The sequence below is a fragment of the Trichosurus vulpecula genome, chromosome 8 (genome assembly GCF_011100635.1).
Source record: "Trichosurus vulpecula isolate mTriVul1 chromosome 8, mTriVul1.pri, whole genome shotgun sequence".
In the NCBI taxonomy this organism is placed as follows: Eukaryota; Metazoa; Chordata; class Mammalia; order Diprotodontia; family Phalangeridae; genus Trichosurus; species Trichosurus vulpecula.
Window position 1 is genome coordinate 15,444,145 of NC_050580.1, and position 15,793 is coordinate 15,459,937.

General features: G+C 40.4%; 1 protein-coding gene across 1 annotated transcript in view; it reads left to right on the forward strand.

The window, feature by feature from the left end:
• The window catches only part of LOC118828877 (cGMP-dependent protein kinase 1), a 173,316-nt gene that overhangs the window by 27,165 nt on the left and 130,358 nt on the right, over positions 1-15,793 (forward strand). Inside the window, exon 2 of the mRNA XM_036735763.1 lies at positions 3,765-3,839. The gene's annotated coding sequence lies outside the window, so the exon portion shown is untranslated. The remainder of the gene's footprint in view (positions 1-3,764; positions 3,840-15,793) is intronic.

Sequence of the window (15,793 nt, forward strand, 5' to 3'; positions counted from 1 at the left end):
GTCTCTAATTTAGTCGATGGTCACTTCAGTGCACTAATAACTGTCATCAGGACACGAGGGAATGAAATCAGCCTCCGGAAGGGCTGTGGTCCCCACTGGCAGAGCATGCCTCACTCACCCTCTGGGAGGATGGCATTTGCTAACTCTCTGGAGAGCACAGAGGAATTCAGCAAAGCCATTTGCAGCGAACCAAGGAGGCCAGGGTTGGAAGAAGCTATCTTCCATCTTCCCGGCTACTCGAGCTCAAAGTGCTCTGTCCCTCCTCAGATATTCCCAGGCGCCTTTGATCGCTTCATCATCCCCTCCCTCTTGTTCCATTGAATTGTGTGAATATCACATACTCCTCAGCAGAATACAAGCTCCCTGAGACCAGGACTGTGCCCTCAAGGAAATACTTCCTCCTAAAATCCACAAAGAGGATACACAGGGCTTGTACATGTGTGTGCAAAATCAGTGTTGTGGAACACATGAGTAGGCTTTTGGGCATGCTCCTAGCACCCTCACTGCCCGACGATTTTGTATTGATTTTGTGTATTCTGTGTACAGTTTTGTGTATGGATGTGTTTGTGTACATATTGTCTGCCTTGATAAAATGTAAGTTACTGTGGCAGGATTGGGGGCAGTGTTACTTTTGTTTTTGTAGCCATCCCTAGACTTAGTACAGAACCCAGCATACAGTAAGTGCATAATAAATATCTGATGATGGATTGACCTAGCATAGAGGGAAGAACCCAGAATCAATCTTCCACCCTACTGATTTTACTGAACCTACAACCCTGCTTATTATTATCAATGATAGCAACAAGCATTTATTAAGCACTTACTGTATGCCAGGCACTCTGCTGCATGTTGGGGATACAAAGAAAGGTGAAATGCCCTAATGATCTTACCTCCTTCCTAGGAGTAGCACAGGGGGACTAAGACAATTCATTTGACCTCTCTTGCTTCCCTATCTGTAAAATGGGACCACAGAGTAGTGTCTACACAGGAAGCAAATTATAGAGGTTAGGCTGGTGGGCTTGGAGCCAGGAAGAGCCAAGCTCAAAGACTACTCCTGACCCTTACTAGCTGTGGGATACTGAGTAACCTCTTAATGCCGAAAGAAATTTAGCTATTAAGTTGTAGACTAGGGTTACAATCTGCGCTAGTGGAAAGGCGTTCTCACACTAGGAGTTTGTCACATCATTGAACTCTAGTTCCTAATGTGAATGTGGTACTCTCTCATAGGTTCATGATGTGGATTACATGACAGTAAAAACAATGATCTTTAAACCTTAAAGATACTTGTATTTACACTTAATTACACTTAAAATGTACTATAATTATATGCCTATATAGTTATATCTATAACAAATCTCTATCTGAAATACATATTTTTATAGAGATACAACCATATATCTATATCTAAATCCATTTATGAAATACATTACTGTACTGTATATATATGTAATCAACCTACATCTGAAATATACTAATATTTTATATATGTGTATACGTGTGTGTGTGTAAATGTATGTTGTTCCAAAAGTCTCAGTTCAGTTTTAATACCTTCAGAATTATAAATGCCACGAAGTTACAATAGAATTCTCTGAAACTTTATTTAAATTTACTTTACATTTATTTTTGTAATATTTGCATGATAGACCCGCCATTATGCATTCCACGTGCTATGGTTTCTGGATGACGCTTTGTCAAATTGGTGGATTAGGAGGCAAGCTTCTCTTATTGGGCATATCAGTCTTATCAGCTCATTTTTTTTTTGTGAAGTCTCATCAAAACCATCACATATGCTTCAATACCCCCTTCTTTGGGTTCTCCCAAGGCTGGGCCTACAAATGGAATCCTTTCAGTCATTGAACTTCAACAGATGAAAATTTTGAAGAAGTTCAAATATCTGTTTACACAATATATAACAGAAGATGGTGATTATGTTGAATTTTTATAAGAAAAATATCAATGTTTTAAGATTTTAATAATTAGCCCTTCAAATATTATCTTTTTAAAGTTAGAAGCATCTATATATCTGCAGTTATTAGAGATTAAAACTTCACTAAGACTTTTGGGACTGTATATACATATATACACACATATGCATGCATATAGATATGTGTTTATGTATATTTACAAACACACATATATATACATATATATGCATATATAGATATATAAACATATATACATGTATATATATACATACTATACAAGAGACAACATGGTGTCATGTATAAAAATTTGGCCTTGAAGGCAAACACGCTTGTCTTCCAGCCCCAGCGGATACCTCCGGGCTGTGTGTCCTTGGGCCAGACACATGCCTTCTCTGTGTTTGGACACGAAAAACTGTAGAGCATTTGCCTCCTTGCTGCGGTAAACAGTCCCTGGGAACTGCTTTTATGCGATCAAGCCAGGGATGGCCTGTCTGTGGCCACCCGGGCTTCTTAAAGACTGCTTTACTAAGTTGCACGCCCAGCTATGATTAGGACAGTCAAAATCATTTCAAAATAGAAGTAACAAAATGCGATTTCCCAAGATCTTATTTGCATAAAGGTCACTTTCTAAAGATTCCTTTCCATTTACAAATACATTTACCTACAGATAAGCTTTTGTTAGCCTAATACTTCCAAGGAGGATTTAACAGTACATCTTGCTCCTAAGTACCTCACTGGGTCTTTGTGGGAATGCAGTGCAAAAGAACAGAGTAGTTTGCAAACCTTAAAGATATCTGCATCTGTATCTGAAATGTACTATTATCATGACACATATGTATATAATGTACTACTATCATGGCACATATGTATATAATGTACTATTATCATGGCACATATGTATATATTGTACTATTATCATGGCACATATGTATATAATGTACTATTATTATTCCTACATTTATGTCAACCTAATGTGTATCTGAAACGTGCTATTGATAAGTTCATATACATTTATGCTTAATTATATTATATACGTATATAATATGTATCTATATTATATATATGTGAACTAGTCTGTATGTACATACATGTAATGTGCATGTTAACTAATCTGTATTCACATATAATATCTACTAGGAGCAGCTGGTGGCACAGAAGGTAGATCCCTGGCCTGGAGTCAGGAAAACCTCAGTTCAAATGTGACCTCAAAACTTCCTAGCTGTGTGACCCTGGGCAAGTCACTTCACCTGCATTCGCCTCAGGCTGCTCCCCTGTAAACTGGAGGTGATAATAGCACTTACCTCCCAGGGTTGTCGTGGGGATCACATGAGATAAGAAGTATGTGGCACACTGCCTGGCGTATAGTAAGCACTATAGAAATGTTAGCTATTAATCGCTATTACATACATTCACACACACACACACACGTGTATATTTGAAACATACATTATACACATAAACATGAATTCACATTTTATATTAAATATGCTATTCTATACACTTATAAGCTACATGTACGTACACTCAAGTACATCTATATCTTTATGTGAAATACACTATTATTTATATAACATACAAAAGGCAGTGTTGCCTAGTGGATAGACTGCTGTTCTTGGAGCCACGAAATCCTGCCTGTTTGACCCTGGATAAATCCCCTAACCTCTCAGTGCCCCCAGGCCTTCAGCTCTCAAAATCGCAAGTCACCAAGGGGTGCTTGCCTGCATTGGTGGAGGGAGTTCCCTCTGTCAGGGAGATCTCTGATCCCAATCTCCCTCCCTAGGTGAACAAGCTTCTCCTTCTAGGGCTTGTTTCCTGATCCTTGTCCCTTTGTTTCTGCAGCTCCTTCAAGCACTTGATCGGAGGCTTGGACGACGTTTCCAACAAGGCCTACGAAGATGCAGAGGCCAAAGCAAAGTAAGTTAGCGTCCGTCTTGATCTCTTCTAACGTTGGCGGGCAATCACGAGACGTTAGGAATGTAATTTATCAAAATTATATAAAAAACAGCATTTCTGACAGAGAGGAATAAATTATGGGAATAACCCTGCTGGGCACCACAGGGAGTGGCGAAGAAGAAAACAGCAAAATACAGGCTATCGTAAATATTAGTCAGTGTGACTGATAAATGAGTGAGGGCCTAGCTCCACCAACAGGAGCTGTTAATGTTGATGTGTTGGTGGGTATACACGTATACATCTATGTATGTCTGTGTGTATATATACATACATACATATATATACACTTACATATATATTTATCAGGAAGGGGAAATTATTCCTATAAAATCTAATATAAATAATACAAAGCAAATTAAATAAAATATTTCACCCCATGAAAAGTACTTTCAGAAATTATGATGTGTGAGATAGTAAATTATCCTATAAGAATTTGTAACTTCTAGAGAAAATTGTTTCTTCCACATGAGAGTTTTTAAGGTCCTTATTTTAAACGGCATGGTGCCATCACAAGTACATTTTAAGCAATTTCCAGATTGAATGATATGAGGTAGATGAATACCAATGTGTTTGTTAGGTAAATGGAGGCATATATACATAGATCAAGACATAGATACCTAGATAGAGACAGAAAGAAGGGGACAGAGATAGATGAGATGAGAGAGAGATACAGAGATACAGATCGATACATAGATGATATTGACAGAGAGACAGGGATAGATGATTGAAAGACACATAAATATATACATACTCAGTCAAAATAGATTTCATCCAGCCTGCCTAAACTCTTATGAATAATTAGTTTAAGATAAAAACCTACTGCATTTTCCTAACTTAACAAAAACTAGATTTGACTTGTAGTAATTTGGCTTTTTGTAAAAGAAAATCACCTTTGTCTTTCATGATAAGGTTAGGATTCTCTGAAAGACCTGCACAAGACTCTTGGTTGTATGATTTTAAACAGACATGACAAAGCCCCACAAACCAGTCATGCCAGTCAACACTTCCGTCACTTCATTCCACTCAGGCATTGAATGTCATGTAGCCCAGATATCTGGAGGATTGACTGATTTTTAAAAACCAACCCTACAGTCTTTTCGCTAGCATGTAGATAAGCCTTAGTCCAAAGCCAGGATTATTTTTGCTCAGGGAATGCAAGAGTTTCTGTTGTCTTGCCCCAAGAATCTGTGACACATGGAAATACATTCCAGAAGAAAAGGGACTAAAATCAGTGTTGATTAGGCAGGAGTTAATCAATTTTTAAAAGGCAGTGTCATGTGTGCACAGGTACCCACAAAGAGCTCAATTTGTGTTTGTGAACATGCTTCTTGGGAGAGTTACTGACAACCAGGGCAACAATATTATTTTATATTTGAACAAGAAAGAGTACTGAGAGATGGGAATAAGGTCATTTCACCTCTGTGAGTGAGTCAGAATTTGCTTGGTCAAATATACTCAATGATTTTGAAGCCAAATTCTAGGGATTTGTTGATATCACTATCTTACTATATTGGTTTCACTTGGGATTTAAAACATTGGAAGAGATTGTTAGGAAATAATTGTTCAGATTGAAAAAAGAAATCCAAAAGGGAGATTTCAAAATGTATCGTCGGCATTTTTAAAATAACTCCTTTTCATTAGAATCCAATGTTAGGGAGTGCTTGGGTCTATGTAGAAGATGCTGATGACAAATGTCACATAATGATAGTTTTATTTTTCCAACTTTATCCATATTAATTTGAGGATGACTTTAGGCCATTTTATCTTTTTTTCAATTTTGTTTTCATTCATTCATTCAGCTATTTACTTATTTATTTTTGCTGGTGGTGTCTTTTCTTAGAATTAGAATTAGAATTCGCAATGAGTTTCACTTTAACACATTAAGGCTTTGTGACTGTCTTCATTCTAGTCACCTTTCTGTGTCTTGCTTTACATACTACTTTGCTCTGCTGGGTTCCCAGCAGAGAACCTACGAGACAGCTAAGGTGCTGTGTTTGGATAGAGGGCCCTGGGTCAGGAAGGCCTGAGTTCAAATTCAGCCTTATACACCTACTAGCAGCATGAGCCAAGACGAATCATTTCCCTTGGGTCAGTTTCTTCATCTCTATAATGGATATTAATAATAGCACCTACTTTCCAGGGTTGTTTTGAGATAATAAATGAGATAATATTTTTAAAGTACTTTGTAAACCTTAAAATGCTACGTACACTCTAGATTTTTTTCTTATTTAAAATTTTTTGATATAAATATGCAGAGATGTTTTAAACTAGAATATTTTTTCTGCTGTGATTCACTTTTCTTTCCTTCTTCAAACTTGCAAAGAGCCTTCATGTTTTCTTGTAAGTAAATTGATATACCTCTGCTAGCAGCTCTACTGAGTTTTCTTTTTAATCAGAGTATTTTTGAAACTGGAAATAATGTAGGTGCCACAGGTTAAAGAAATAAAACAAAACAAAACAAAACAAAACAAAAACCAGAAAACACCAAATGTGTTCCTCTACTGCTCCTAAGGTTTACCATGACTGTGATGTGGTAGACAGAGTTACGGGCTTGGAATTGGGGAGATCTGATGTGTGGTATTTAAAAAGTTTCAAGAGAAATAATCTCTGGGTAGTTTAATCATTTTATTAATAAGGCTAACATGTTATCAATAAAAGGAAGGTCACTTGGCTATCTCTTTCTTAGACCAAAAAGCCTCACGGTGGTGTGATCACAGTTTTTATGCCCGTCAAAGAGCAAGTGTTCCCCAGGTTGACAATCAACTCTGATTGGTTAACAATTACTGAGAGAATGAATATTACAATGAGACACTGGACCTGAACTTTGATTATGTCATGTATTTCTTAAGCTACCTCCAGCCAGTGGGCAATCTATTCAAATTTATGCCCACTCCCTCCCCATAGAACACAATAGCTACCTCATCTGGGTGGGGTCTGGACAGAGAAAGTTAGTTCAACCTTCAGAGACTGAGGTCTTGAAATGAGGGTCTAAAAAAAGGGGAGGGGATTGGAATCTCCCCAAATCATTGATTATTAATAATCATTTCTCTCAGATACTGACTGTGTGACCCTGGACAAATCACTTATCTCTGGGCCTCAGGACACTCCCTAGAACTTATCCACTCTCACAGATTGGTTGTAATTGGCTTTGGTGTCAGTTCTGCACACTAAGTTACTGAACCTTCTAAGAATCATGTTAATGATTTAATACTTGATACGAGGTGAAGCATGAAGCCAAATTAAATTCAACTGTAAATTACACAGCCCAGTATCGCATCAATGAACTCAGGCTGACAACAGTTTTGTTCCTGTTCACTGCTGAAAATAATGTGTGTGTGTGTGTGTGTGTGTGTGTGTGTGTGTGTGTGTGTGTGTTTGTGAGCATGTGCTCTCAGGACGAGGAAAAGAGATGGTATCTAAATTTGTTGAAAGAGAACCAGTTTATGAGTTAATTTAAGATAAAGGCATAAAACTCTGACTTAGGCCAACTCAATACGGAAAAATCAAGGTTTTCAAAATAAATCAATTAGGAGATTGTTCTTTCTTAACTTTTAAGAGGACTTATCATTCCTTCATACATAAGTCACTATTCTTTTAAGTAGCCAGCTGTCCTTTTGTCCTTCTATGGGATTTCTATTTACCCAGAACTTTCAGGACAAGTGAGTTGACTCTGGTCAACTCACTTTGTGGCGTTTGAGCTTCTGTTTCGACACCTGTTATATTTCCAGGAATCTCAGGATTGTTCTGAAGAAAATGCTTTACAAACCTTAAAGCATTATTGAAATGTGAGTGAGTGTTTCTTGTTGTTAAAATATATCCCTGGTGGAAAATTAGATAGAGCAGTAAATGGACCCCATTGAACCCTTGTTTTGATGAATCTAAAATCATATCGAATGAGACCAAATTCCAGTCAATATTGACTATTTTCCTTTGCCCAAAAACTTTGGAGTTGTTGTTCAGTCACGTCCATTCCTCTCTGACCCCATTTGGGGTTTTCTTGGCAAAGGTCCTGGATCGGTTTGCCATGTCCTTCTCTGGCTCATTTTACAGATGAGGGTCACACAACGAGGAATTGTCTAAGGTCATATTTGAACTCTGGAAGATGAGTGTTTCTGACTCCAGGCCAGGCACTCTATCCACTGCGCCCCCTCGCTGCTGCCCCCCAAATTACCAGAAAATAAAACGTTTATTTTGATGAAACCAGTTGAAATGAGAGTAGGTAAAAAATGAGTGTCAGAAATCAGTTGGTTTAGCCAATAGCTATTACCTGACTATCAATTCCCTGGATGAATGCACTATCCCCTGCAGGTCAGCAGGGTATTTGAAGGAGGCTCATATATACAGAACAGTTTGGAACAGTTTGGGTACAATCCAACCATCCCACCCTAGACATCGCTTATCAGCTTCTTATGGAAAAAATTGCTTTGTTTGGAAGTCTAACAGGCAGGCGGACCAACCCTCCCCTTGCTTGATGATTCTTCTGGCTATGCATTAAGTGCAATTCAGCCCCAGGCAACGCTGAGCCTCTACCTTGTCTAAGACACAAAGATGGACTCCCTGCCCTGAAGGAGTTTGTAGTCTAGCAGGTACATGCAAAATTTGACTCATATCAGCATTTATTAAAAGCCTACCATGCTGGCAACAGCGAGCTAGGCAGGGTTGTCATGCTAATTTCAGCACCGAGCCGAGTCCCGGAATTGAAGCAAGCCGAACAAGCCGAAATTAGGTGAATTACTCCCCAAGGGGGGAAGCAAACTGTGCCGCAGCTTCATTAGTCAGCCGAGCAAGTTAACAATGTACTCTCGTGTCATCCGGGCTGTCAGTCATCTCTGCCCTTCTAACTCTTAAGCACACATCACCCTCCCCGAGGTTTCCTAGGCTTTTCTGGGCTTTCCCAGGATCGGAAGGCACAGGGAGAGCGACCTGCAGCCTGACTGCTGGAGCTTATAACCGGACCCGTGGTAATTATAGAAACGGAAATTTCCTAAAGGTCTGAGTCACCACCCCCAGACTTCCACCCTTCTCCAATTAGATTAGAAACTCCTTGAGAGCAGGGAATACCCAGGGATTTGTGGAGAGAGAGAGAGAGAGGGAGAGAGAGGAAGAGAGAGAGAGAGAGAGAGAGAGAGAGGCAGAGAGACAGCAGAGAGAGACAGACAGACAGGGACAGAGACAGAGAGACAGATAAAGAGACACAGAGACAGAGACACAGAGAGAAGTAGAGAGGCAGAGACAGAAACAGAGAGAAAAAGAGAGATAAGAGAGAAAGCGACAGACACAGAGACAGACAGACACAGAGACACACAGAGAGACAGAGATACCCAGAGACAGAGAGAGTCAGAGGAGGAGGATCAGGTCCTGCAATTTCATAAACGTCTAGAAAATTCCAGGTGTGGAGATTTTTAGATCACAGCTTAGTGACCCTGATATAATTTACTGTCTGAGAGATCGGCCTAGGACACCAAGAAGTCAAGGAAATCCCCTGACATTGCACAGCCAGGAAGCGTCTGAGGCCAGATTTGAAGAGACCAGGGCTTCTGATCTTCAAGGCCAGCGCTCCGTAATAGCTGAGGCTAAAGATGAGGAGGATAGCAGCTAGAAACCATAACAGCATTTACATCGTGCTTTAAGGCTGGCACAGAGCTTTTTAGTATCTTCACAACAGCCCCTGGAAGGTAGTGGCTCTTAATATCACCATTTTCTACATGAGGATACTGAGGCAGACAGAGCCTAAGTGATTTTCCCAAAGTCACATAGCTAGTAAATGTCTGAGGCTGGATTTGAACCCTGGTCTTCCTGACTCCAGGGCTCACGCTCCAGTCATTGCACCACCTAGCTGCCAGTATCAACTATACTCCATTCCCTTTCACTTAAATTCCAGGAATCAAACTTTAGAGCTAGTTGGGACTTTAGAGGTTTTATAGTCCAACCATTTAATGTTGTGGAAAAAGAAAATGAGTTCCGGAGAGATTTAATAGCTTTCCCAAGGACTCACAGGTAAAAAGTAGCATAAAATAAATTTGAACTCAGGTCCTCTGATTGTAAATCCAGGACTATTCCCGCTGTACCAAACTGACTAAATATTTGTAAGATAGGATAGAATAGGAATAGGATGGGATGGCATGGGATGGCAATGGATAGGAATAAGATTGAGAGTGGATTGGTACTCAGACCTGGCAGGGTCGACTCACTAAAAAGTTGTCTCCACTGTGCTCTGACTACCCCCACACCCCCCAAAAAAGTTAGTCTTGTCCTCTAGAACAGCTTAAATGTGTCTATGATTCAAATGTAAAAGATATGTTTTATGTTTCCGAAAACTTCTTGGGTACTTCTTGGGTACTAGGAAGAATGTCAGAGAGGAAATAACTGGAATTTTCCATTTAATAGATATTTAGAATGAATTTCTAAGGCTTTATTTGTGAAAATCCATGACCTCTTGGCAAAAGTAGTTCTGCTTCTGTGGAATCCTGATAACAGAATGATTCTGAAAATGATCTACTATCTGTGGCAGTTAAACCAGTAAGGAAGGTTGTGCTTGGTGTGGATAAGCACAGTCATTTCGAGTATCTTAGTCAAACTGCTCAAGAGATGAACCCTGAAGGTTGGCTTAACTGGAAATAATTCTGTTTGAGATGTTTCTTAGAACAATATTGTGAGACATGGGAGACACTGGCACTGGACCACCCAGCATGTCACTCTCACATCAAAGAAGGCATTGTGCTCTCTGAGAGAAGCAGAATTTCAGTAGCTCAAAGGAAACATGAGATACACAAAATTAGAGTCATCTCTACTCCAATTGTTCATATGTCTGACCTGTGGTAGAGCCTTTCAGGCTCATATTTGTTTGTTCTACCACAGCTGAGCACATAGTACCTTGACACCAACATAGCAATGTCATTTTGGTCAAGAAGGAAAGACAAACACTAACCAACCAACCAACCATACAACCTCAGAGCTGGAAGGGATTTCAGAGGCATCACTTAGTTTAACTCACACCTGAACAAAATCCCCATCAATGGCATTCCTGACGAGTGGGCATTGATCCTTTGCTTAGAGATCTCCAATGAGGGGGAGCCCCGTGCCTCATTTCCCCCTGGGATATCTCTAATTATTAAGATGTGTATTCTTATATCAAACCTAAATTTACCTTTTAGAAATTTCTCCCCAGTAGAACTAGCTCTTCCATCTAGAGCAAAGCGGGGTCATAAACTCTTTGAGATTCAGTTTCCTTAAATTTGAAATGAGGAGTTTGGAATGGATTACCTCAAGAACTATGCCAATTTGATCCTATAGGTTTTATGAACCTTAAAGCCCTATAGAAATGTCATCAGTGATTGGATGCTCTCAGATAGTGACAACACTGGGTAATCTTTCACATTTATGGAAAATTACATAATAGCACACACCACATGAGTAACACTTAAATGGTAGAGAGAGCTATCGATACATAGATAGATGATAGATAGGTCGATGGATAGATAGATGATAGATAGATAGATAGATAGATAGATAGATAGATAGATAGATAGATAGATAGATAGATAGATAGATGATAGATACTAGATAGATGATAGATAGATAATAGATTGATAGATAGATAGATAGATAGATAGATAGATAGATAGATAGATAGGTAGATCATTGGAGCTTCATAGCAACCCTGTAAAGCAGACACAATAGATGTCATTGTCCTGTTTTACAGATAATGAAGGCAAAGTTCTAAGAAGTTAGATGAGGTGCCCACAATCATACAGACGGTCAGTAAAAGAAGGGAGGTTTGGACCCAAGATTCCTGACTCTAGGACACCCATCCCTTCTGCTACACCATGCTATCTCTCTGAAGTCAAAGAACCTAGGTTCAAATCCCATGTCCGATATTTACATTACTGTGATCTTGAAGAAATCATTCCACTTCTTGATCCTCAGTTTCCCCATCTGCAATATGGGACCCCCCAAGTTCCCTCCGGCTCCAGGATCTCAATTCTGTTTTGTTTCTGAGCATACTCACCCATCCTGAACTAGAAGAATATGCCTCATAAGATCAATTTCTTTCATGTAAAATTATACTTGACAGGAACTTTACCTTGGAGACATGTTAAAGCTTCCCTTGATTGCTTTTAATTATCCAACCTGGGCTTCTGTTTCCAAAATATAAAGTGTGAAAAATGAAGACAGTGTCGAAGGCAGCCCAAGGGAAAACATATTGGTGCCCATTGCTCTATTGCAACTGGTGTGTCCATGTTCATAAATGTATGTGTGTTTTTGGTCTAGACCTGGGCTTTCAGTGGTTCAACATAAAACCCATTAAATGAACAAACAATCTTTCATCTACAGAGCACCCCCCCCCAAATCAGATAGAGAGGTAAATAGTCACTAACATGTGCAGTGTTGTCCAGTCTGGAGGTGTCAGGTCTGTGTGCCACTCCAAGGACAGTCTCTATGACTGCATTCTGTCATCCACATACGTACACATGTGTAGGTATATGTGTGTGCAAGTATGTGCATGGTATATTGTATGTGGATTACACACACATATGTATGTATCTGGCACCTAGGTGACACATTCAATAGATCACTGGACCTACAGTCAGGAAGACTAATGACAGTCTTCTAATAAAAGTATGAACCTGGCCTCAGACCCCTCTGATCTGTGTGACCTTGGGCATGTCACTTAACAGCTCTGTGTCCCTCAGCTGTGAAGACTTCCAGTTCCAGAGGACCTTTCAAGCTTTCTGATAGAAAGCTTTGCCTACACCAGTGAAATCACAGCTTCAGACCTGCCCACCTCCTGTGTTTAGCTGGGAAAAGATTTAATGGGGACAAGTATATGATTGACAATTGGACCTGCTCTGCTTAGTGACTAAGAGCAGAACTTGGATGATTGGGTAGAAGGGGTTCAGAAGTGACCAGGCATCATGTCTGGAGGTTGGAAATTGGAGTCAGGAAGGTGTGGCTTCAATATCACTGCCAGACAGATGACCCTGGGCCAGAAGCACTTGGAGTGTCAGTTTCTTTATCTGTAAAATGGAGGTAACACTAGTAGCATGTGAGGCTCAAATTTGCTGACAACTATGAGCTATTCTGAAGTATTTCTGGCTAGAGGACTTCAACTGAAGGAAGAACTTCCTAAGCATTAAAACTGCCCTTTAGAAGGAGAGAAAGCAACCTCATCAGAGGCTTTGAAGTGTAAGCCACTTGGGATGGCTGTGATACAGAAGGTTCGATGGCCTTTGAGATTCTGGGATTCAGTGAGGTTAGATTTACAGCACCTGGTATGAAAGTCTTCTGTAATGCAGGAGTGTATTAGTGAAATTCTACTAATATGTATTTGACAAGACTCTTGTTCTCTGAAGGACGGGGGGCTACTGTGTTTTGTCACATTACAAGGAGTGAATGAATGAATGAGCATTTCTTAAGGACTTATTATGCACCAGGCACTATGCTAAGTGATACAAGATGCAATGATGCAAGAAATTCTCTGCCCTCAGAAAGCCTCCATTCTAATGAAGGAGATGACAACATCCATCAGAGGTTCACCCTATTATGTTTCATTCTCAATGACAGCGCTTTGGTCTCTCATCTCACCCAGTAGAGAAAGGGTTTTTGGTGCCAAGGGCACTGAGGCTTGTCTGATGTGTCCCGATCCACATGAGGCTGTGCCAGTTAGTCCTGAGGTTTCTGTAGCTGAGTAATGCCTCTTGTAATATTTAAATGCCTCTTAGAGTCATGAGATTTTTGCAGTATACAGAGACTCAAACTTCCTAAACCTCTACTCTTTGAAATCTTGACCTTTTATGGTCATGTTCAGGCACTGGGCACTTTGGAGGAAAGATCACCCTGTTCCCACCATCTTCCCCTCCACTTATTACCAACATCCTCTTCTCAATAAAAGGGGATTTCAGGGAGATGAGCCCAGAGGGACTTGTGTTTTCTATGATGAGGATTCAGTTTACTAATATCCTTTTCCCAAATCCCTCCCATGAGCCAACTAAACCAAGAGAATGCTGAGCACTATCTTGTGAATCTTAGCCCTCTAAGTGCAATCAGGCCTCAGTGATCCATATTAGGGCCCATAGTCAAAAGGCAGCTTCATTCCCTGGACAGTCCAAAAGATTTTGTTTCACTGAAGGGCAAAGGGTAGGAGCTTTGGATAGATAGCTAGTCCTGAATGAAGACGATGACTTACAGGAATGGTTTTTCTCTAGTCCACAGGCTGTGCGATGATGTGAGAAAGTAGGGAGCTGGTACTAAGGCTACCCATGCTAACAGGTTACCATTGGGAGAAATCTCCCTCTAACAAGAAAGAACATCAAGGTATTTCTTGTTCAACCATGTCAGGGTTAGTGTGGTAGGACCCATTATTTTTAAGATACATGTTCAGGAGGAAAAGCATTTTTCCTAGTTTCATAAAAGACTTTCGAGGTCCCAAGGGCCATGTGTTAATTTCTTCTCAGAAGTAGGCCTTTTTTAAAGCTCTCTGTGTAGTCATACATCATAGAGAATGAGGGATGCAGTTGTGTCCACACTTTTCTCATTGGCAGAGGAGAGAACTTTGGATATTTGTGGATTAGTATGCTACATATTTGCTAAGTGGGTTTTGACCAGCCCGTCCATCTCTGTACTTCCATTGTCTTCTCAAGGGAAGAAAAACATTAGCGTAGTGAATGTCGTGGACATTTCCCAAACAAGGATCTGGAAATGCTTTGAAAACAAGAGCTCGTCTATGTTAAATATAATTGCATCTCAATTCAATGCAACTAGAAGCATTTTTTTTCAGATTGTGCTGTGTGCCCTGACTTCAGGGGTAGGGATAAGAGTTAAACCACAGGCCCTCCTCTCAAGAGGATTATATTCTCATGGAGTTAAGGGCAGATGGAAGAATAACAGGAAAACGAGAAAAGGTGAGACAAGAGCAAAGGATGTAGGGATTCCAAGAGGCAGAAGGGAATAGGGAAAGCATTCCACACACTGGGCATGGCCTGGGCAAAGCCACTGGAAAGGGAAATAGAATGTCAAGCATAGTTTGGCTGGAACACAATGTCTAAGAGCTTATAATAGTAAATGAGTCTAGAAACATAGGCTGGATCCAGATTGTGAAAGGCTTTTAATACCAATTAGAGGAGTTTGTATAATATCCCAAAGACAACAGTGAGCCCCTGAAGCTTCTTGAGTAGGAGAGAAACATGGTCACAGGATCTAGGAAGATCATTTTGACAGCTGAAGAAGAGAGAGACAGGGAATACTCAGAAAGTACTTGCAATAGTCTGGTTGAGAGGCCACAAGGGGTCTAAACCAGGATGGTGGTGGATGATTGGAGAGAAGGGCACAGAAATGAAAGATGATGCAGGGGTAGAAGGAAAAAGACTTGTAAATGATTGAAAAGGGGAATGAGAGGAAAAGTGAAGGGTGGCCCCAAGGGACTAAAAGAAGGGGGCAGTCCTTAGCTGAAAGAAGGAAGGGGGGTGCAGCTAGGTGGCACAGTGAGTAGAGCACCGAGCCTGGAGTCAAGAGTACCTGAGTTCAAATCTGGCCTCAAACACTTGACACATTTACTAGGTGTGTGACCTTGGGCAAGTCACTTAATCCCAATTGCCCTGCCTTCTACCCTGCAAAGAAAAGGGGGGAAGGTGGGAAGAAGGGGAGAGTTTAAGGGGGGATATTCAATTCTCTTTTGTGCATGTGGAGTTTGAGATGCCCTCAGGACATCTAGCTGGAGCTGGTCAGCATTATCCCCTGGTATGAGGCTGGAGCTCAGGAAAGAATCGTGGGCTGAATGTGCAGATTTCAATCACTGAACCCGTGAGGGAAAGCAGATTCTCAGGGGAATGTCATCTTCCCCAGGCTTCCTTATGTTCTCTACATTCTGACCACCTAGCAGGACCTGGGCCATTATAGGCACTTCAGTAGATATTGGG